Source organism: Nycticebus coucang, chromosome 15, assembly GCF_027406575.1.
Source record: "Nycticebus coucang isolate mNycCou1 chromosome 15, mNycCou1.pri, whole genome shotgun sequence".
Lineage (NCBI taxonomy): Eukaryota > Metazoa > Chordata > Mammalia > Primates > Lorisidae > Nycticebus > Nycticebus coucang.
In genome coordinates this window covers 15,397,363-15,422,376 of record NC_069794.1, presented here as the reverse complement: position 1 = coordinate 15,422,376, position 25,014 = coordinate 15,397,363, and the positions used below count along the sequence as shown (strand labels likewise).

Sequence of the window (25,014 nt, the reverse complement as noted above, 5' to 3'; positions counted from 1 at the left end):
CTCTGGGTCTAAGCCAAGGTTAATGCTACATTCGAATCACTTTGTTAATGACTGGTCCTCTCAGTTCTCATTGACTTCAACATTTTCCTAATTGCTTGGTAGGAAATTGGTATAGTGTTTCATAGTCTGTCTCCTAGAAAAGAGCCATGACTCCCCTCCATGACCTATATACTTCGTCTAACTTACAAGGCAGAGACTGCCTGTTTGGAGGCTAGTATTTGTCTCTATATTTGGAATGGCTGTATCTAAATTGAACTCTTACTCATGCTAAGCTTCCAGTGGGGAACAGATGACCACAAAGACCAACGTTTCTGGTTGTGGCTCAACCAGTAGACATTTACTGAGTTCCACTGATAAGGCTGATCATGAGCTGACTCTGGCAGGGTAATAAGGGTAAGTAACATAGGGTTCTGCCCTGGGCAGTGTAAGCTGGTTTGAGGAGATGTTGATTTGTCCATTTATAGTTTAGGAGACAGCATGGTATAATGGATAGAAGCACCAACTTGTTTATATCCCACCTGTGTGTGTTATTAATTGTGAAACGACGCAAATTACTTAACATTACTGTACCTCAAATTCCTCCTCTATAAAGTAGGCAAAGTAGTAGCACTTACCCCATAAAGTCGTTCTGAAAATGAAGTTCCTGGTTCTGCTAGAGGTTCTCTCTGCAATGCTAAATTATAGGCATACACACCTAGATCTAAATTTGGAAAATTTGGATGTTATTTTTTGGATCTTATATATAAAAAGGAGGATAATTTGACTTTTCCCAGCTCCCTTACTTCTTTATACATCTCTACACAGATGATCATTTTATTATATTTAATAATTCTGTTGGTTACCTTTTAACAATCTATTTGAACCTCTATTCCTTGTTCCATCATGTTAGGCAATATTTCATGATTCCTCGCAATAAAACCAGAGGGAAATTACATCTTTAGACTTTCTCTCTCTTCTAATTCCCAAATGCTGGTGTTCTTATCCTTATCTTAATAGTCAAGATTAATAAATGTTTCTCCTTATGAAACCACCATGTAAATATTGTGTTTTGTGTATACATTAATTCCAAAATTATAAAATATGTTATCAGCCTCTCCATCTCCGTGGGTCCCTATTTAGCTAAGGAGCAATTTCCACTAATATCCTGGGTCATGTCTCCTGTTTTACAGGAATCCCTGGTCTTATTTTTCTTTACATTTTAAATTTTTACATTGTTTTTATATTTATTCAATAAGTATCATTTTGACACCTATGATGTGCCAGACAATTATTACACACTTGTGTAAAAAACAGAATCTGTATCTTTGTGAAACTTCTAAGGAAGTTAGCCAGGAAAACGTAACAAAGTTAAGTACATCATATAAACATTATGGGAAGGTGACGAGCTATAGAAATAAACACAGACCAAGGGGATGGGGGTAAAGGAGACCAGCAGGGCTGGGGGCAGGGCAGGGTTACAAGTTACAATTTTTATTTTTTTTTTATGAATAGACTATATTTTAGAGCAGTTTTAGGTTTAAAGAACAAGTGAGAAAAAGTGCAGGGTTTATACTGGTTAAAATGAAGATGTATACATGATTATTAACTAAGATGCACAGTTTACCCTAGGGTTCCCTCCATGGGTTGTAACTTCCATGGATTTTGAAAAATTAATAACGTCATGTATCTACCATTACAGTATCACGCACAACAGCTTCGCTGCCCCCCAAATCCTATGTGTACCTATTTATCCCTCCCTCCCTTGCCCTGAACCCCTGACAACTACTGAACTTTTTACTGTCTCTGTATTTTGTCTTTTCCAGATGTCACACAGGTGGAATCATATAGTGGACAGCCTTCTCAGACTAGCTTAGCAAAATACATCGAAGGCTCCTCCATGTCTTTCCCTGGCTTGGCAGCTCATATCTTTTTATTGAGAGTTGCGAGGTTTAGTAAGACAAGCAAGGCAGGTCTCATTGTTGGCTTGCAGATGTCCATAACTTCTGATAGGATGCCTGGGATGGAGATTTTCTGAGTCCTTGAATCCCTGATCATGGTAATGTTTTATCCTCACACTAAACTGACACTTTGGCTTGGCACAGCATTGTAGTAAGAGGGAGTGTTCTCTCAGCACTTTGAATGCGTCATTCCATTGCCTTTTAATATCTAGTGTAGATGCTGAAAAGTCTAACACTCACTACTTTGTAGATAATCTCCATGTTTCATTTTCCTCTGGGAACTCTTAGACTTTTCTGTACATCTTCATTGCTTTGAAATCTCACAAGGATGTTCCAAGGTATTAGAAGTATTAGATAGTTTTATTTTCATCTGATATCATTTTTTTTCTTCTGTTATTTATTGGTTGTGTCCTAGGACTATGGTTTGTCTGTGTCCCCCAAATGGGTATGTGTTGGAAACTAAATTCCTAATGCAACAGTGTTGATAGGTAGGGCCTAATAAGAGGTGACTGGTCAAGAGGGCAGATATTGCATAAGTGGATTAGTGTCATTATCCCAGGAGCAGTGTACTTATCTCAAAAGTATGTTGTTAGGAATTGAGTCCTGCCCCCAGTCCCTCTCTCATCTCATGCACTTGCTGTGTCTTCCGTCCGTTCTGCCGTGTTGTGCTGCCCCATGAAGGCTCTTCCAGACGCCCACACCATGCTCTCAGATTTCCAAGCCCCCAGAACTATGAGAAATAATTTTCTTTTCTTTATAAATTACCCAGCCTATGCTATTCCGTGATAGTAGAATACTATCCTTGGCTCTCCTAAATCTAATGTCTTCCTTCCTTAAATTTTATCTCATGTTTTATGCCTCCTTTTCTTTTGCCTCCATTCTGGAAAATTTTCTAAAAATTATCTCTGACTCTTTATTAATTATTTAGTTAATTAATTTCTTTTTTTTTTTATTAAATCATAGCTGTGTACATTGATATGATCATGGGGCATCATTCACTACCTTCACAGACTGTTTGACACACTTTCATCACACTGGTTAACATTGAAGCAGAGTCTTACTCTGCTGTCCTAGGTAGAGTGCTATAGCCTCAACCTACCTCACAGCAACCTCAAACTCCTGGATTCAAGTGTCCTCCTTCCTCAGCCTCTTGAGTAGCTGGCACTACAGGCTCCTGCCACCATGCTTGGCTAGTTTTTCTATTTTTATTTTTTTATTAAATCGTAACTGTGTATTTATGCATTTACGGGTATAGTGTGCTGGTTTGATACACAATGTGGAATGCTTACATCAAACTGATAACATAACCATATCCACACTTATTTGTTGTGGTAAAAGATTTATACTCTACTCTTAATAGTTTTGAAATGTACTAACTACCTGGCTTATGACCTCTGTTTTAATTTTTATTTTGATGGTTATGTCCTTATAATTATAAAAGATAGTAATATTATTTTTCTTATTCACTTATGAGTTCTTCTCATAGGATCATATTCTTATTTGCTGGTGGCGATTTATTCCGAAACTTCTACAAGGAGGTTTGTAAGTTCTCTTTTGCTACCTGAATTGTGTTTCCTCTAACATCAATTAAATTTAAGATATTTGGATGTGAAATAGGCTGGCAAGTTGACTTTCAGTCTATACCCGTGCTAGTTTTTCACAAGTGAGTTGCCTAATTTTTGTGTTAAAAAAAGTGTGTGTGGGGGTTATTTAGTTTATTTTGCCTAGAGGTGAATTCTGAGCTACTCACTGTTGGAACCTGCCAGGGTGTGGATGGCAGGTTAGCGACTGCTGTATTTCTATAATTACTCATCAGTTTCTAGTTTCACTCCTCTCACTTGTTATCTGGCTCCTGGGAACATTGTGGCTGCCGTGGTGCTTCCCCCGGAAGATTGGTTCTTACCTGTATAGCCAACAGGTTGTACTAGCTACTGAAAATAAAACAAGGCAAAAGCTTTGGACATTTTCCTGATAATTTAGTGTTGAATACACATACAACACATTCAAATTCAGACCTTTAATGATCTGTTTTCCTATCAATTATTTCGGGTATAATCCATGACTTTGAAAAAATTTCAAATACAGTTATTGTTCCTAGTTAACTGTTTTTGTTTCATTATCAAGTTTCTTTTATAATATGCCTCATAGTTATGAGTGTGAGGAGAACCAGTAAATGACAACAAATCTAAACACAGTTTTTTAACTTACATTTTATTTTTTGACACAGATGCTCACTCTGTGACTCTGGGTAGACTGCCATGGCATCATGATAGCTCACAGCAACCTCAAACTCTTGGGCTTAAGAGATCCTCTGGCCTTAGCCTCCTGAGTAGCTAGGACTGTAGGCACCTGCCACGATGCCCAGATATTTTTTCTATTTTTTAAGTAGAGATGGGATCTTGCTCTTGATCAGGAAGATCTCTAACTCCTGAGCTCAAGTGATCTACCCACCTCAGCCTCCCAGGATGCTGGGATTACAGATGTGAGCCATCACACCCAGCCAAGTCCAAACATTTTAATTCATATGCTCTACAGCTTCTCACTGTGTAAACTCTGAAGAAGGTATTGTGTGAGGCTCTGGTGATAAATCAAGAAGAGCAAGGGGAGCAAAGAATTCCCAGAGGATCTGCTAGGAAAAATGGACCCTATTGTAGATAAGGGGATGTGTGTGGGGGGGGGGGGGAGGAGCATTTTGGAGGAGATTTCACTCAAACAAAAACTGGAAGTGTTGAGGAACAAGCCAGGTGAGCATCACCAGCAGAAGAAACCACTGACTTGGAAACCCTGAGAAAGGAACAAGCCCCCTGTGCTCAAGAAATAGCAAGAAAGCCCAGGGGCTAGAGCACAGTGGAACGGGAGAGTAGCAAGAGAGGCTATGTGGAAAGAGGCAAGTTGTTTTCAAAGTATAGTTGGCAGACGCCAGGGGATCTCAGGACCTGCAGGGGGCATCGTCAAGGTCAAAACCATTTTACTGTGTTAATATTTGCACTGATGATAGAAGGTGAGAGTTGAGCCCTAGTGCTTCTCAAGGTGCTGATGCTAAACTCTACTACTCACTGCATTCTCATTGTTATTCAGGACCAGCACACGTAATGCCAAGTTCACTTAAGAATGACCTTGATAAAGCAGTGAAATTATTAATTGCCTTAAATCTTGAGCTGTGAGTACACATCTTTTTAACGTTCTTTTTAATGAAATGAGAAGTACATAGTAAGTACTTGTGCTGCATACCCAAATAAATGGCCAAAGAGAAGCACCGGGGCAATTGAATCCGAGCTTAATTGACTGATTTTTGTGGAACATCATTTTTACTTGAAATAAATGTATTAAAAACTACAGTTATTCAGACTCAAGTACTTTAGCAGCCTTGTCTAAAAAATGAGCCTATGACTTTGAAAGTGAACCTGGTCACTTTTAGGAAAACAAATTATATTTATTTGTTGCTAATTATACATTTTGAGTCCTTGAGAAAAATAGAATTTTTTTAAAAAATTATTTTTCATTATTATAGGCACTTAATAGGTGTATACATTCATGGGATACATGTGATTTCTTGAAACAGGCATCCAGTTCATGATCTAATCAGAGTATCTAGTAAAGTATCACAAGAATGGAAAAGCAAGTATCCAGTGTACTCAATAGTAATATGAAATCAACAGGAAAATAACTACATGTCCACACTAGAGAAAAACACAAGTATATTCAAGTGGGAAGGGAGGAGGGAAAAGGGAAATGGAGGCGAGAAAGCCACTGGTAAGCTCTCACCTGATGTGCACAATGCAAGGATATTACAGCACGCCTCTGGATGAATTTGAACTTTACCTTAGAAATGCAAACAATGTAACACAATCATTTGTACCCTCATATTAATCTGAAATTTAAAAATGAAAATAAAATGATCTAATCAGGATATTGGGATAATTCTCTCCTTTCCTCACTCCAAGAAATACCTTTTGGAGCACATGTATCAACCTCTATAAGCTTGACAGGTGCCTAGGATTTAAAGACTTTACTGATGAGATGGGTGGTTATATTAACAAATGTGATTTTGTTATGTTATGTAATGATATATGCTATCATTTAAAAGTTGTACATAACTCAATGAACCAATAGTTTCCAATGACTAGTGGGTAATATTAAAAATCATCTCTGGATCAAAGGTTCATTCAAAGTGCAAGATGGAGCAATGTTCCTTACCCTAGCACAATACAAAAGGTCCATTGATAAAGCTTCAGATTCCACCTAGCATCTAACTGTGAAGACATTACCACTTTTGGTATTATAGTACAAAAGAAAAATATACACAATTATCTGAAAATTCTATTAAAATATCTCTGCCCTTGCCAACATATTTGTGGAGACTAAATTTCCTTCCCATCCTCCAACTAAAACACTATCCAAACAGACTAAATGCAGCTATTTTTTATTAAGCCAGGAAATAGATTTGCAAAACATAAAATAATGGTACTCTTTTCACTGATTGTTTTGGGGGAGATTAGTTTCCTTTCATTAAAAATATTATTTATTTTGGGCGGCGCCTGTGGCTCAGTGAGCAGGGTGCCGGCCCCATATGCCGAGCGTGGCGGGTTCAAACCTGGCCCCGGCCAAACTGCAACAAAAAAATAGCCGGGCATTGTGGTGGGCACCTGTAGTCCCAGCTACTCGGGAGGCTGAGGCAGGAGAATCGCCTAAGCCCAGGAGTTGGAGGTTGCTGTGAGCTCTGTGATGCCACGGCACTCTACCGAGGGCATTAAAGTGAAACTCTGTCTCTACAAAAAAAAAAAAAAATTATTTATGTTAACATGAAATAGATTTATTATTACTGTTTTTAAACACAAGAGCAAATTCATGTTTTTACTATTTCTCAGCTTTAATTTTAAATACAGTGGACCTTAGTAGATATATCTTACAGAAACAAAAAACTCTTTGGGGGTCCTCAGTAATTTTTAGGAATTTAAAGAACCCCTGAGGCCAAATTAAGAACTGCTGCCCTAGAGTTAGGAATTTGGATTGCACTCTAAGCAGAATGAAAAGTCACGGGTAGAATTTAGGCATCAAGAATGGCAAAATGTAGTTCATATCCAAAATATTCCTGTAGCTATTGGTGACAAGACCATATGGCCGGAGTGAGAGTATGGAGGCCAGTGGGATGCTCAAATTGAGAGACAAGTCTTAGATCAGGGGTAATAGTGGTAGGTATGGTAAGAATGCACTGGATTCAGAATATATTTAGAAGGTGGACTCTATGAAATCGATGATTGAGATGAGACATCCGTAATATTTTACTTCGTTCTAATTTATCAATGTGCCTGTCTACCTTTCATCATTTGCGTATGTGAACTTATGTACCTGAAACCATAGGGATCATACATTTTATATTCTTCATGGTTTGGTGGTCTTTTTTCCATGTGGAGGCCTGGTCTTCATAAGTATCATTTTCAAGTTTGCATAATATTCTATAAAACAAATGTGCCACAATTTCATTTGTGATTTTAGCTTCTAAGACATTTAGGTGATTTTTAATTTTTTAATATTGTAGATAAATCACACTGCCTATATTTGCATTCATAAATGGCTTTCTTCTATTGAATTATTTTTAGTATAAATTTAGATAGGATCAACCTTATCTTTTAATTATCCAAGAACAAATTGCCTATGTTAATTCTCACTTCTCCTCTCCAGTTATTCCAGGGGTTGCTGATAATAAGGCCAAGTGTATCCAATGTTTCTCTGTTTCAATTCCTTGAGAAATCACATGAATCCAAGAACATGGAGGGTACCCTGTCCTTAGACTTGGAACTGATTACTGATCTTCAAGTCATATGGTTTAAAGATTTATAAAATAATTTTTAAAATATGATGGATTTTTTGGTTTTGTTTGTTTTGCAAATAAGGTTTGGGCATAAGGACTTGGAGCATTGCCCACATGATTTCCTGTTTCCTACCATGATAACTCCAGAAACTCTTGTTCAGATCCCTAAAAATTCTTGGAATGTATTATAATTTGAAATCCCACAGCCTGGATGGTGAATAGTCATTCAACTCACATGTAGTACATACCTTCCCTGTGCCAGGTTTGCAATAGGTTCTTGGAATACAAGATGAAAAGCCCCTATTTGGCAGATGACTCAGGATAGAAACCTTAGAACTTCTTAATTTTTCCTTTACACAGGTGTTCTTTATTTGATCAGTCTCCAAACCTATGGTTTCCTTTTGGATCTTTTAAATATATTCCCTCCTTTCTATTTACAACCGTTTGGTCTTTATCATCAACTACGTGTACTATTACAGTAAATATCCCATTTGGCTGCCCTGGTTGTGGTCTTTCCTCATTGATAATTTATCCTCAGACTGTTGTCAAGCTCTCAACCACCTCTTGAAACTGATCTGATAGTACCAGTCTCCAGCGAATGTTCCTTGAACAATAATAGGCATTAGAATCACCTGGGTTCTTGTCACATTGTAGATTTTGATTTAATGAATCTGATGATTCTGCTTCTCTGAAAAGTTTCACAGGAATCTTATGCATTTGATCCATTGAACACACTCTGAGTAATGATAATTTAGATCACTCTTCATTGCTTATATATGCCTCATCTCCAGATCACCATTCAATGCTGGTCAGAAATTATCTCTAGTCTATATTCTATCTCCCTTTTCACTCTCTCCCTCCACTCACCAGTCTCTCTACCATAATCATTATGTTATTCATTCTCCTAATAAACAATTTCTTTCCAACAAAATGTTTGCAAACTCCTTTTTTCCTCAACATGCATCCCTCAGCCAGATGCTGATAGATTCAAATTCTCCTGGTTTGATGAAAATTGATACTTGGGAAAATGGGATTTTCCTTGCATTAAACCATATTTTACAGCTGTTCATTCATTGACTTTCTGACTTGCTATGGAAGAGTAGTTTCTTTTCTGAGTAGTTGCTGTAACATCATCACAAGCCCAAAATTTAGCAGGGTGGGACCCCTCTCCCTTTGTATTGGCTGGATGCTAGTTAGCATACATTTCAATTCATGATAATCATATTAAATCTTGAGCTGTGTCTTCCAAGCGCAGGTCAGCAGGGCAGAGAGAGAGGACTGTGACTCATTAGTGCTGTTGCAGCCAGGACCATCCATTTGGCCAGGACAGGGTCATCGGCTCCCCATGAGCATCTTTCCAACAACCAATGTGGGAATACAAACTTCTTTGAGGATGCAAATGTTTTGGCAACAAAATACTTTAATTAAGAAAGTAGCACAGTGGCCTGAGGTCACAGAAGCAGAAAAGAAAGCTTATTCTGAGAAACCCGAGAGACTTTCAGGATCCCATCCTTCTGCAGAATCATGAAGTAGGAAACCAGTGTGCAGTTAAGTTCCAAAAGTGCACTTAACTGGAGGGTGCCAAGCCTGCATATTCTTATTCTGGATCCCACTAAGTTCATGAACTTGAGAAAATCACCAAACCTCTATGCCTCACGTGGAGAATGGAGCTTTTATTTGCCCTTCCTGCCTACATGGGGTGTTGGGCAGGCTCAATGAGACAAAAACAACAGCAATCATCACACCACTATTCCTTATCTCTTATAATGACTATTTGTTTATTATTTCTTTACCAGTAAATATTTGGAGATTGATACAATTTTAAAGCCACGAGAAAGTTCCTTAACTTCTGATATGTGCCAGTCATTATTGGCTTGATATATGTAAGGAAAACTTCTTGCTTTCTCTCTCCCTGAGTCCTTTTACTTTTGAGAAATAATTACAAATGACTGATAACTAATTTTATCACAGGTAAATGTAGAAGAAGCACACAGCTTGGGCTTGAGGTTAGTATGTGCTCCCTCTGTCTTCTCTCCTGAATAAAATGGACTTCCCTCCCAAAGCAACAGACTTGACAAGTGACAGCAGCCCATCCCAGATGCCCAGCCCCGTCCCATGCTGGCCCCAGCTGGGGTAGGGTGTATCCCTACACAACAGCCAGGCCTTTGTGTGTAGTCACCCTTGTCTGTGGGTAGGGTACAAGGACTGTGGCAAGAAAATTGAAACCTGCTTCCCTGATATTTCTGAGAGAGGGAAATTCCTGTAGGCTGGGCACACGAGGTAACTAAAAAGAGAGAGTAACTGTTTCTTGTATACATACGTGATTCCATTTAATCCTCACAACTGCACTTTGATATACCTATTATTTTTCCGATGAAATAAAAAGCTGACAGAGTTTAAGAAGCTTGCTCAAGTTTTTTCAATAGTGTGGATTTGTGAGTGTGGTGCACACTCTCACCTCTCTGGTAATGATGAAACGTGAGCTCCTGGGCTTCCCTCGGGAAATATTTTGGTTGACTATGGGACTGGTAGGTAAGGAGAACGTTCATAGAAGCCCAAGATGTTCTAAGAAGGGCTTGGAGAAAGTGAGAAAACGCTCACCCTGAACTTCAGGAAGTAGAAAGTACTAAGTGCAGGGTGGTCTGAGTTTGGGATAACAAGAAGGACCTTCCCTGGGAGGACATGCATCCCAGACTGTGCACTGACACCGCTGATTGTGCAGAGGAGGACGGGAGGGGGACAACATCAATAATCACTCTCTGTGTGCTTGATCAGACAGCTCTCTGAGTGTGTCCCTGTCATGGAAGCCTCTTCTGAGGGTGGTCTGCACACAGTGTTTCTAGACAGGAGGTTAAAAGCTCTCACATAAGATGCATACTTAATGTGATTTTCTGCTTCATTTTCCTTTAAAGAGAAACTGGGGAGCTAACGTGTCAATGTTTGTAGCTTCATTCTCTGTTGTAATTGGATGACGTTGCCTGCATCTGAAATGGGAGCCAAGTGAAGTGAAACTAAAAACTTCTTAAATGGTGCTTTGATTCTTCAGGGGAGTAGAGACAAAGAGACTGATGAGTCCTGTGGACCTTCCTAGGAAAGACCCTGGACATTGTCAAGCCTTTCATGTTTATTTACTTAAAAACAAGCTTCTCATTCCTCAGAGTTTCAAAAATGATCCTGCATGTTATTGACAAATAATAATTTAATGGACAGCCTGATTAGATGGGCACAATGAATTAGCTATCGGCCTGACAGCCATGCGAGCATTATGTTCTGTATCTGTTTACTCAGCACTAGGTGAAATGCAGAAGTCTGTTGAAAATCAGATTTCCATGCTGCTTTGTCAAAGCAAATTTAATCACAGCCAGAACATGTGGCATCCATCATTTCCACTTCAGAAGACATCAACAGGGGCAGATCAGCAACAAGGAACCCAGCCGCCATAGCTGTCCTCCACTCACAGGAAAATTAAATTTAACTATAGATCCTTGATAAATGAGGCCACCGAAGCCATCAAACACGATGACTAAGTGCTCAGTATTAAAGTAATCCCCAGAGGCCCCCAGACTGGCAAGAAGCACAGTCTCATTGGATCTGGCCTTGAGGTCTTTGCATCTTTGCGGGCATTCATACCTCTGCCGTAGACAGATAAATATGGGCTTTAACATACCATGCCCGGGGACCAGAGATGATTTTTCTAGAAATCTTTACTTGCTCTTTGCTTTTCCAGAAGTTTCTGTTAGAGCTATATTGTTAGGTTGTATTGTTTGCATTTGTACCCTCATATTAATCTGAGGGTACAAATGCAATTAATTTTTATTTATTTTTATTTTACAGTCACTTGCCCAATCTATCTTTCCTGTACACACTTCTTTTTTTCTCATCATTCTTTCCCCCATCAGGCATTGCTTAGCAAGCCCCCCAAATAACTATTGAATCTCAATTGTTTTTAAAATTGAGATGCCTTCTCTAGCATCACACATTATTCTTCCCCAGTCTTCACATTGTGGGGAAAAATGCTGCAGATGTAATTGTGTGGAATGCAAGGAATGCAAGCTATATGAGGGCAAGGACCATCTTTTATTGATTTTTTTCAACCCCCCAAACCGAAAATGAGCATATGGTATAGAGGTAGAGCTTGATTCGTGGATATTGAATGAAAGTGTGAGCAAATTAATGGATGCCCATGAAACTCAGTCAGGTGCTCTGATTAGAAGATTTAGAGTCGTCTATTTCTGAGTCCAATCTAGATGTGTACGCTGGCTGTATTATGAAATATCTCCAGGATAATTATGTATACTCACTTCTTTGAAATTCAGTTTTGATTGACCAGCTAATCACACTGACTTTTATTTGCCTCAGTTTTCTCATGCCTTAAATGGTACATTTAATCATATCCATCCCACATGGTTGTTACAAGATTCAAATGCAATAATTTATTAATACTGGTTAGCACTGGGCCTTCACATAAAAGAAGAATCCATACATGAGTTCAGGCAGTTAATTCTATGAACTTATCCTAGAAAAAGTGCTATCCCCCTCGTTGGGGAATATTGCTGTGATCACCTTTGCAGTACTCCCCTTGGGAAGCTGGGCACCGTCAGTGGGTAGTCCCCCCTCCAGAGCAATTTTGGAACACCATTTCTGGAATGGCCATCATAGCCATCATCACATAGAGGTCTGACAATTAAGTTCTTGAACTCATCCTAGAAAAAGTGCTACATACTTCATTGCTAAGTATCACTGTGATCACCTTTGAAGGACCCCCTTGGCTATCGGATATTCGATATGTAGCACTTTTTCTAGGATGACTTTGTGAACTTGTCCAACCGCCTGTGTTAGCTGCCATCACCATCATCATCACTGGGGTTATTCTTTTACATGTTCTTTGCTCAGCACCAGTCTTGGCATTCTCTCAGAAGATAAGGAAAGAGCCACATGTATAAGAAAGGCATATAAGAGGAATGCAGAACAGACCATAAAATCTTAGCATTTCCAAGTAGGTCCTGCTCAGTTGTGTATGGAGACACCTGACTTAGTGGGACCATCTTTAGGCCTTCAAGGGCAAGTAAGTCATAGTAAACAGGGAGTCCAGGGTGATGAGCGGAAGGCAGGCACGCCTGGGAGTAGGGTGGACAGGAATCCAGGAATGGGTCACTAAGGAGAATGGCCTAACTGGAGTAGCAGGTTTGACTATGGATTGGTAGAATATTAAATTATATATTTGTGGGTGGGGCTAAATGTTGGCAAATCTTTTTTTTTTTTTCCCCAGATTAATGTGAGGGTATAAGTGATTAGGTTACAATGTTTGGGTTTGTTTGGTAAGGTCCCTGTTGTAGTCGTATCCCGCACCCAGGAGGTGTGCCCTTACATCGGGTCCATTGGGTGAGAGCACAACCATCCCCCTCCCTCCCCACTGCTTCCCCCTCCCGTCTCCTGTCCTCTCTACTTGAATTGAGTTTTTCTCTTATGTGGGCGTGCATTAGTTCATCTGCTGGCTTTGTGTTAATATTGAGCACCTTGAATTCTTGCCTTTCCAGGGTTTAAACTTGGGGCTTTATATGTGCACATGGACATGCATTTGAGGTTCGTTACCTGGAAGCCACACAAAAGTGAGTGATTTCTGCAGAGGTGGGAGAGAGAATGGGCTGTGAGAATTCAGGTATAAGACAAGGGAATATGAGTAAGGGGAAAATATAAAGCATCTCTTTGAGGAAAAATCAGTGGATTTGGGTGATGACTTCTGTCCACTGCCAGACAGTGAGAAGAATGTTACTGTTAAGGAGCAAACCCCTTTCTTAGTATCTCCAGGAGGGAAGGGCAGGAAGAGTTCACCTCGCTACAAACTGATTGACTTGCAGAAATAATTTAAAATGTTTCTAATTGAGAATAACTCTACATCCTGAGAGCACTCTGCACATGGAGTTATATTTATAACTCCTTTTTAACCTCATCAAATGTCAATTTAAAAACTTATAGTCAATAATCAAGCACATTTTAATCCTCCTGAAAAAATTACGTTGCACACTTAAGCGTACACCCCTGATTATATTTTCAACAAGAAGCATTTGAAAGGAGTTTGGACTAAGTACTGTCTACCTTCTTAGCAGATTTACATGAACATTTTTTGAAGTTGTTATGAAAATTGTTAAAGCTTTTTCCTGGTATCTCGTGGAAACACTTAGAAGCTTTGGCAGAAATCGTTGTCTCCGGTCTAATCACATATTTCCAAAGGCAGTTTACAAAACATGTTATTTTGCTATTTACTAATTATATTTATTTGATACACCAATCACTTAATAGCCTCTGGCTGCATTTACAAATAGTATTGAAAAAGCTCCCGCTGTTACACTTATAATTTATTACAGACAACATAAAAACAAGATGCTCTCTCTCCACATGCATAGCACAGGCAGGGATGCTCAGAGAAAATCCCTGTGCAGATCAAAAATGATCAAATGTAAAGGGCATGCTTAGCTGGGGCATTAGTTTCTTTCTAGACAGTTGGTGACTGTGGCTCCTGTCTGCAGTTGGAGAGAGGAGGGCCAAAGTCATGCCTGGAATGCCGACTTTGGTTGACTGAGAAAGGAGGAAAACGATGTCTTTTCAGGAAAAGGTTGGCACTTCCCACCATCTGCCTGTTTTCAGTGTGTTTTGAAACAGCCAGGTCAAATGGGGTACTGAAAGATCTCAAAGAATCTGTGATGAGTGATACTTCCCCCAGAGATGTGTATGCAGAAGAGGAGAGTCCCACGACAAAGCTACCGAAGTTGTATGATTTTGGAAGTATGCGAGGAACCCTCCCCCTCCATCCACACCTGGGAGGCTTTCCTTGTAGCCTCTTCTCATTCAAATTGTAATTTCTTAAACGCTTATCCGGCACTCTTGCCTCGTGGAAGAGGTGAGAATCCTTTGCAAAACTCCTGCTCTGGTACTTCCACTGAAGCACTTCTTTCTTACCTCCAAGACTAGAGGAAGACTGTAGCATGGGTCATTACTGAAAAGTGGTTTCCACTCACGTTGCAGCTACACACATGCTCGTCCCTATTAGCCATTTATTTCTCTATACTGCCTCTTCCACTATAAACCATTCCTTCTATCTCTTAGATGCACTCGTTTCTTTCCATATAGCTTGTAGATTGTAAATGTCTCTGAGGATAGGAGACACGTGTTTGATGCCTCTTTGTATTACTGACTTACCTAATAACTAGCAGAGTGCTAGTCACATGGTTAAAAGTTAGACATAGGCTCAGTGAGTAGGGTGCCAGCCCCATATACCAAGGATGGCGGGTTCAAACCCAGCCCCAGCTGAACTGCAACCAAAAAATAGCCGGGCGTTGTGGCAGGCGCCTGTAGTCCCAGATGCTCAGGAGGCTGAGGCAGGAGAATCGCCAAAGCCAAGAGCTGGAGGTTGCTGTGAGTCCTGTGACGTCATGGCACTCTACTGAGGATGGTAAAGTGAGACTCTGTCTCTACAAAAAAAAAAAAAAAGTTAGACATAACAGAAAAACATAGCCTTAGCTTGGATTAGTGAATTTCATTAGTGTGTCTCAGAGCAAGGACACTAAAAAAAAAAAAAAAAAACCCATGCTAGGACTCATCCATTTCTGATGGTAGGTTGGGTGTAAGAAGTCTTTTTTATAAATGAGAATAAGAGGCAATCAGCTTCTGTTGGCAGGTGGCTAGTGATTGTTTCAAGGGGGTAAAAGGATGCCAGAAGAGGAGGAGGACATGGGATAGAGAAGCTTGTCCCCCCATCCTCGAAGTTCTACTGAAGGCCTGGCTTACCCTTAAAGGTTATGCTTCGGGTATAAAGTGGCAGCTAATGCAAATGTGATGCTCACACTGTGTGCTTCAGAAGAGGATGAACCAAACACTGGTCATGGCTTGAGGCATCTTGTCCAGCATGTCATCAAAACCTTTTAAAGGGACTTTACTCCGTGCTCCCAACGAATAATGTGATTCATGTAGAAAGACGAGCTGTTTTATTGTTCTAGTAAAATATATGAATAATTTACAAAGTAATTTTAATCAGACTTCAAGGGGAAAAAAACAACAGCCATGCCTTTCTATTGCTTTTATAGATTAATTATAGAGATCTATTATTCTATAAATTTATAAACAATTCGAAAGAGTAAAATAGTTTTGTTTTAAAACGGAACCCAGTGAGATATTCGAATTCATAGAAGTTGATTTTAGCAATATTCAAGACCAAATAGGAAAATTCTTATTTTCTATAAATATTTACCAGTTTCACTTTTTCAGTGGAATTTGTATCAATTCTACTTTTTCTTGGTGAGGGGAGGGTAAAGAAGACTTGGGTCAGACCTGAGACCTCTCCAGCTGTCTCCTAATTCTGTGCAGGCAGAGCCTTTGTTCTGTTTTGTGCATGGTCTAAACATTTTTCCTGCTCTAGCAGCACTGTAGGCAATGACGGTATTCAGGCATCAATGTGGCTTGCTTGTTCAAGGTTTCTCAGGGAAGTGTTTTTCAGTGGAGAATTACATCCAGTCTACCTAGAAAAAAGTGTTCAGCAGAGTAGGTGCTTCAAACTTTGAGCAGACTGGTTGAAAAATAGGAATGTAGAGAAAATAATTAAATTATAAACTTAGGGGAAAAGTCTCTATCAGTTCATGTACCATCCTAACTTTCATTGTTTCGCTAGTTTTCTCTGTAAATTTTAAGGCTCAAATATGTATCTATCATATGATGTGACTATAAAATTCAACCCAGCCAAGGCCATTTGCACAACTCGATTTGGGTAATCATTTTTAAAATCAGTTTATTTTTAAGTAGTTCTTCATTGCTTCCCACCATTTTAGTGTATTCCTAGAATTAAAAAGAGACACCACCCCCACCCCCACTACTCCACTCCCCCCACCCCCCGCCAAGTGGATAATTGGCTGGTCAGTAACAGGTGTTGAGTTCCCAACTAACCACTCGTAGTTCAGAAAGCCACAATGGTTCCCTTGCTATTTTGTCACCTCTCAGTTCCCTGCCAACATCTTTAACTGCTGGTCTGATTTTGCATTTCCCGTTGGCTGCTTCTACCTTAGACCTCTCCCTGTGGCCTGCACAATTTATACATGTACTTGGTATTTTCCCGTATCCTCTGTACTGGACACTCACCAATGAAAATTTACTTTATTCTTTCACCCTCAGGGTCTCTCTGATGAGTAACAAGAACAGAGTGTTAGGTCATTGATAAATTGAATTAACAAGAATGTAGTGAATAGGTCACGGATAGGTTTAGCAAGAGGACAGTGGTTGCTGGCTAAAACTTTGCCTCTACAGAGAACTCTTTTATGGCAGTGAAAATTCCTTTGGGGTAAAGGTCTGAAATTTTCTGGCAGATTGAGTCTCAAGGCATGGCGAGCACCACCCTAAACCTTAATACATAACTGATCGTTTGGCAAGTTTGTGTTTTCATTTTTTCTAAGCCACTTTCCAAAACAAACATTCTCCCTTTCCCTGAATATCTATTCCAAGGTTTTTGTAGCACTTGGATATGAACTTATTTAAAATCTCCAAACATTTGTCATGTGCTTGTGAGTTTATACATTTTTTTCTTTTTCTTTTTTAACTTGTCGCTTATGTGAAGTTCATTTTATCTGTTAAATTATGATTCATTGTGCCCCAATATCCCCACTCCCTCCTCAGGCAAAGGGACTTTGAGCAGCAGAATTGTTTAATTTTGGCTAACAGATTCCTCACTGAGGATAATCTCCTAAACTGACATTTTAAGCTGTGCCATTAATTATAAACTAACATGCTCTTGTAACTCAATGCCAGTTCCTTCACTTTACTCTGCAAACCATTTTTGTTCTAAAATAAATTTCATAAAGGAATCACTTCTCTTTGCTTAGCTTGGGAGATCTAAATTAGCCCTAGGCATTCCTATTTATTTCTGGTTTCAAGGAATTAGATCTGACACGGAGTCCTCTCTGGGGAGCTGGCAGCTGACAGCACCAGGATGGATGGGACCCTAAAAGAGTATGGAGTAAGAGTGACCTTAGGAACAGATTAATCTATATCTATCCCCAGATATATGTCACGCTTATTCCTGAGAGCTCTGATATACAGAACAACAACAAAAAAATCTTAGAGCTGGGAAGGATACTAGAAGCCATTTAGTCTGAGCCTGACATTTTAACCCACAGAAGACTGAAACCCAGAAATAAGAAGTGACTCGCCGTAATCGTAGAGCCAATTAGTGGAGAAACCAGCATTAGGACCCAGGTTTTCTGGTTGCTGAACATGTACCCTGATGTGGGTGTTTGAGAGTGTCAGCTCTTCCTGCCCATGTTAGGGCTTAACGTGTAAGAAGACCTGAGAGTTAACTAGCAAAATTGAAATGACTGCAATAAATTAACAATGTGTAGTGCCTGGGAGCTATGATTACAGGTGCTGTAAAAATGCAAAATGTAATGAGAATAACTTTACTGAGAAGCCTCTGAAAATGAGATGATATAATGTCTGCCCAGGGCCAAATGGGAGGTGCCTCTTGCAATCAACCGAAGCTGTGTGACCTCATGGGCTGTACATAAATGTTTGCTCCTTATGCCTTAGCTTGCATCTCTGATGCAAGCAGAACAGTCACCCAGGGGCTGAAAATATAAAGTTATCTTCATCAAGGCTCAATTATTCATGAGGGCGATGTTCTTGGTAGACTACAATTCATTGAATCATTTGATTTAGAAGCAGGTTCCACAATTTAACAATTGCTTTACTTACATCAATTGAAATACAATACAATGGAATTGAAGTTGGACATAGTGTATATTTTCTGAGAGTTTTTTGTTTTTGCTTTTTTTTTTACTAGTATTGGATCAAAACATTTGTATTTCCTGTGGATTGGTTATGCATATCTATAGTTCTGAAATCTTTCTGAGTCAAGCATCCATAAGGGCAGAAAGCCTCTGGAATAAATACTTAACTAATTATGTTTGCACAATTACCTAAGAAAGAGATGGTGCCTGGCTCATTAAGAAAAGACCTGACAAAGTTACTTCCCTCTATTTGTGGATAGGTTTACTGGTCTGGCAGTTGAAGGGAAAAGCCATGAACCATAGATACCTTATTTATTAAGGTAGCTAGGGACTTTTCTACCAATATGGATATGCTTATGGTAGGTAGTAAGAAATTGGATGGCATAAAAATGGAGCCAGATGGACTCTTTTTATTAAAATACCCGCATATAAAATGTTAGATTCATCTCACCTAAAAAGTATCTGTAGTCCCATTGGTATTTTATGTAATTAGGTAAATGCATAATTAAACAAAGAATAGATTCCCACATTTTCTTTTTTTTTCTTTTTTTCTTTTTTTATTAAATCATAGCTGTGTACATTAATGTGATCATGGGGCACCATACCCTGGTTTCATAGACCGTTTGATACATTTTCATCACACTGGTTAACATAGCCTTCCTGGCATTTTCTTAGTTATTGTGCTAAGACATTTACATTCCACATTTACTAAGTTTCACATGTATGCTTGTAAGATGCACCGCAGGTATAATCCCACCAATCTCCCTCCCTCCCCTCCCTTTCCCCCTTCCCCCTATTCTTAGGTTGTAACTGGGTTATAGCTTTCATGTGAAAGCCATAAATTAGTTTCATAGTAGGGCTGAGTACATTGATACTTTTTCTTCCATTCTTGAGATACTTTACTAAGAAGAATATATTCCAGCTCCATCCATGTAAACATGAAAGAGGTAAAGTCTTCATCTTTCTTTAAGGCTGCATAATATTCCATGGTGTACATATACCACAATTTATTAATCCATTCGTGGATCGATGGGCACCTGGGCTTTTAGGTTCCCACATTTTCAAGAGTCAACCTCTTCTGGTGTATTTGGGAAAGGGGAACTTGTTTTCTTAGTGAAATCAGGGGGATTGGCTTCATTCCTGGTTCCATGCTGACACCTTCTAACCATAGACCCCCGTATTTGTTATTATCTTCTTATTTGTGAACTTCAGTGGAATGAAAAATGTAGAAGTGATTGCATTCATCTGTATAGCTCCAACCCTTTACTGCTCACATGATTGACCTCAAGGTCATTCTGATGTACTCTAGAGGGAAAAGTACTATTAGGGATTTTCAGTAGGGATTTTCTTAGGGATTTTCAATAGGGATTTTCTCAGGGTCATACGTCCCTGCTCTGCCACTTTCAAGTCCTGCCCTGTCTCAGTACATCTTTTATGCATCTTTCTGGCTGTATGTGGTAAACGAGAGCCTTGCCATGCAGTGTTAGATGTTAGGATAATGGGGGAAATATGATGGTAGCTCCTGCTTAAATGGGAATCTATATTCTGATGGAAGGAGAGAGGCAATTAAAAATAATCAAATTAACAATATTCTTTTAGAAAACAACACATTCTTTTAGTGCTATGAAGAGAAAACACCATGGTTTGTTTATGTATCCCTATATTCACATATCCATGGTTTCTTTCCATTTAGGGAATGCCACTACCACTCACAGACAGGAATATCTCTCTCTCTCGCTCTCTCTCTCTCTCCCCCCCCTCTTTCCTATAGACAATACAGGACATAGCAGCCCCCCAGTGGTGCATTTCTCAATGCTATTTTATGTAGTCTAGATTAATCTCCTGGAAGTCTTTAGTCACCCCCTGTGCATGTCTGGTTGGGTCAAGATGTTCTTGTCGGTATATGGTGCAATATATCCATTCATCCTGGTTGTCATGCAGTGGGTAATTGCTGAATCCAAGTGGGCACTTCCCAAGAATAATTCTCAGAGACAGACAGGGCAGTCAAAGACATGTTGAGAAAGAGAACTATGACATTCACACACGCCCCTGCCCACAGCAAGGAAATCATTCAGCAACTTCATGAACCTCGTTGGTTTTCAGGTATTGCTCTTTACACTAGAATCTTTAGGAATATACAAGGAGAAACTATTACAGGGCCTCCCTACCCCATACAGGCAATCTCTTGGCTCTACAAATATTGATCAAAAACTTTGCAATGAATACTTTCCCCCTTAAATCTGGGGCCAAACCAATTTCTTGACCAGGACATTGTCTTTTAATCTTTGTGTGAAGGGAATCACTTTTAAGATCTATTCTCTCTGAGTAACGTCTTTCCTTTCCCAGGAAATTACGGGCAATTGTTCTTCAGTTACATGGAAAACATACTTATCAGTTTTATGCATGACACAAACTATGAAGGATGGCAAATCCATTTTAAAACATGTCTTCATATGCGCTATTAAAAAACAGTGAATGTGCCCAGACAAGAATAGATGACAGAATCAAAATTTTTTCTTAATAGGATGGAATGATGTGTTTCAATAGCAGATATGAAATATGACAAGGATAAATATAAAGTACTGAATTATAAACCTTATCAGCACAAGTTCAAGGGTAGGGAGATGGAACTTGACAATGGTTGATATGAACACAGACCCTCAGGGCATCAGTAGACCAGAAACTCACCTTATATCCGCAGCATGGCATCACAACAAAAGGTCAAGGGCCTAGCACATGGGAGCACATATATTCTCAGTGACATCTGTTCTGATACACTCAAACCTGGAATACTGTGCCTAATTTGGGGACTAACTCACATACAAAGATAATTGCCGACCAGAGAGGATTCAAAGTAGGTTGACCCCGATGGAGGGACATTGGAAAACTATACAATGTGCTGAACTATTTCCGGAACTGAGAATTTTAACACAGAAAGAGAAGGCTTCTTGTAGATATGATCTTTTAAAAATATTTAGAGGGCTAATGCCTAGAAGAATGAGTTGGTAGAAACCGTGTTTTAGAAGAGAACTGATGGCAGACAGATGGGAATTCTAAACTAGAATACGCTAACAGTGAAACAAGCTATCTAGCAAAGAATTGAGCACTTTGTCCCTGAAAATGACCAAGAAGGGGCTTGAGCAGATCTGTGAAATGTAAATCTCTATTAGTCATCTTTATTTAACTTATTATTATGACCTTTGCAACAATTCTTTATTAACCTTTTTTTCTACAAAATGGAAAAATCAAAAGGACAGATATTTTTCAGCTTTGTGTCTCTTGTTTTTCTACCCTTTGGTTTGTGGCATGTTGCCATTTTCTCTGGCAGGTATCTGATGGAACATGGTAAATAGTCCCCTACTGGCCTGCTCAGCAACTACTGGGGAGGTAAGTGATTTGAGCCCTAGAGAATATCTGGCTGATTATACTATTTAAAAATGAACCTTGTTAGAAACTCACAGATGTATTGCTTTGAAATGGAGCTTGTCCTAGAAGACATATTTGAAAATTATACAAATAAAGAAACTTCTTTCAAAATTGGTATTCTAGAGGAAACAAAATGGCTCATTGTTAACCAAAAAAAAAGGCAAAATGTGCACCTTTCCTCGGTGAATATAACAAAAATGTATGAGAACATCTCTGTGCAACACTATCTAAGCCTTGCGGGCATTATCTATGCAGCTTGAGTTAGCCATGAGAAAGTTGTACGGAGTTCTTTGCAGGACTAAAATTTGTTGACTTTTCAGTTAATTTTTGTTCATGTTTCTGCTACTTATTTGGATTTTGAGTTTTATAACTCAGCTCATGGGGTTCGTGTTCTCCCATGTAAGAATGGAGCAATTATTTCAATTTACCTTATCAAACCCTTGTGAGCAGGCTTTTCAGATGAACACAGTCAAGAGAAATTAAATGCCATCATTGTACAAATGATGCTGGCATATTTACTATTCTGCACTCCCTTCAGGGCTAAAACTACTCTTTTGAAAAGCTGGGGAAATATTTTAGAGCTTATCTCAAATTATACTCAAGCCCAAATCAATGATCATGGGCAAGAGCAGAGTGATGTAACTCAATACTTCTGATGGAGATCAGACTGCTGTTACCGTAAGCCTGGTAAGCATAGTTTGTGCTGAACTTTTATTTCTCTCCTGTACTTCAGAAGAGAGAATCAAATCTCCATAAGAAGATAATGTTTCCTATTTATCTTTCAGGTGATTCTTTGAAATGTTAATTCATTTTAAAATCAGTTTATTATCTGTGTTCTTATTGCTGTTATGAAGATAAATGAGTTTGCCATTTTGCATATGTTTTTCTAAGAAATTTCAAAACAGAGGTTCCAAAAGGAAAACCCGATACCTGCTTGAAGAAATATCTGATCCCATCCATAGATAGTAAGAACATCAGCTTGGATGCAAGAACTAGGAAAAAGCAGCCCACAGATATCTGCTGAACCCTCTGTTCTGTGAAGACATGGAACATCTATTTCATTTTTGTTTGTATCTTCGGGGTGTAGCACAGGGGCTTATGGATAGTAGGTAGTCTAGAAATACTTGTTGAATTTTCTGTAAGTCTTAAATTACAGGGTGAATTAGAAATGAAATGACCTTACAGCATGGCCTCTGAGTTTATGTAATTACAGTGGTCATTTAAATTCCACATTTCAGCTTTGCCTAATAAAATTGAAATAGCTCTATTTTAGTGTCGTAGGTCTCAATCTTGGATGTAAATGAGCTATACCTGACACTTTTTAAAAATCCCAATGCCCTGGGCTGGCCCCCCCAGACCAATTAAAGCAAAACATCTGGAAGTGGAACCCAGGACTCAGTATATTTTAAGGCCCTTCAGGATATTGTAGTGTGCAGCCAACGCTGAGAATAATTATAGGAGTGATGTGTGTGTGGAAAAGAGAGAGAGAAAGGAAGAATTTAAGCTCCATTTTTTTTAAATGTGGTACCACTTCTCTCCTATGGCAAGGGTCTAGGGGCAAGAAATTGAACCAGACTACAGAAAATGTATCCATATGTATGGAGAAGGAGTTGGTGCTATAAATCATTTCACTATTAATCATGCCATGGCCTGTTTTTATGTTCACTCTTCTTTATAAATGAGATGAAATAGCTTTACAATGTGCCTCACATCGTTTTAAAATGCCACATAAATTCACTCCTGTTTTTATGGGGTTGAAAAATTTTAACACAAAAATAATTTGCCTAGCTTGAAGAATTTGCATAAAACCATCATAGGGGTGTGTTAAAAATTACTCTTCTTCCCTTTAATGTAAGAGTGCAAGACAGGATGGAGGATAGATTTCATTCTTATGGTGCCCCAGGTGAATCTCACATTTGCATATTAAAGATTCAATTTAAAATAAACTCCCAAGTCACAATGAGCATTTACTCTAGAATACATATTTCTGTATCGGCCTGGGACCATGTGAGCAAAATTCCTAGAGGTCCAGCAATGTCCACAGTTGTTCTAACTGTGTACCCCTGTGCTTTCCTCTACAAATGATAGTAGGAGGAGGATGTGATCCAGGTTGCCCTCCCCTGATGCCAGAGGGAAAATGGTAAATTATAGAAGGAAAAGGGTATAGCGGTCAAGTCCTTTGATGCCATTCTCTCTGGCAACAATTGGGCTCTCTTATGGGGGTTAGGAGAATATTTGCTGTGGCTGACATGTGCTGTGGGGAGCATAGCTGAAAGTGGGGAGTACTGGGAAAGCTCTTCTCATAGGGAACTGTGAATATTTTCTAAAAATCATTAACCCTAAGACAAACTTTAAGGCTCAGGTCCGTAATCCTATCATTCTAGAAGGCTGAGGCAAGAGGATTTCTTGAGGCCAGCCTAGGTAATATAGCGAGAACCCCATCTTTTTAAAAAAAAAGATAGAAAAATATTAGCTGAGCATGGCAATGTGTGCCTGTAGTCCCAGTTACTCCGGAGGCTGAGGCAGGAGGATCTCTTGAATCCGGTGTTCAAGGTTATAGTGAGGTACAAAGAGGTCCGTTTACCCCAGCCTGGGAAACAGAGCAAAATCTTTTCAAAGAGGAAGAGAGGAAGGGAGGAAGGGAGGAATTCACCCCAGAAAGAACCACTGAATTATACAGGACATGCATAAAGGTTAACAAACCAAAGGGTTTGGCTCAGGTAATTATTGCTATCAGGGTATCATCTTGGTACCAAAATTAGCTAATAGCAAATCCATCCGCAATTCTAACATTTCTTTCCTCTTTTTTTTTTTTTTATTGTTGGGGATTCATTGAGGGTACAATAAGCCAGGTTACACTGATTGCAATTGTTAGGTGAAGTCCCTCTTGCAATCATGTCTTGCCCCCATAAAGTGTGACACACACCAAGGCCCCACCCCGCTCCCTCCGTCCCTCTTTCTGCTTTTCCTCCCCCACCATAACCTTAATTGTCTTTAATTGTCCTCATATCAAAATTGAGTACATAGGATCTTTTCTCTTTTTTTAGGCTAGCCCAGCCTAAAAGGCACTGGA

The 25,014-nt window shown here is 39.2% G+C and overlaps 1 protein-coding gene across 1 annotated transcript in view; it reads left to right on the top strand.

Annotated features, from left to right (window-relative positions):
- Window positions 1-316: 316 nt before the first annotated feature.
- LOC128566914 (heparan-sulfate 6-O-sulfotransferase 3) overlaps window positions 317-25,014 on the top strand; it is a 281,547-nt gene continuing 256,849 nt past the window's right edge. The window contains exons 1-2 of the mRNA XM_053564021.1: window positions 317-393; window positions 21,844-21,902. The gene's annotated coding sequence lies outside the window, so the exon portion shown is untranslated. The remainder of the gene's footprint in view (window positions 394-21,843; window positions 21,903-25,014) is intronic.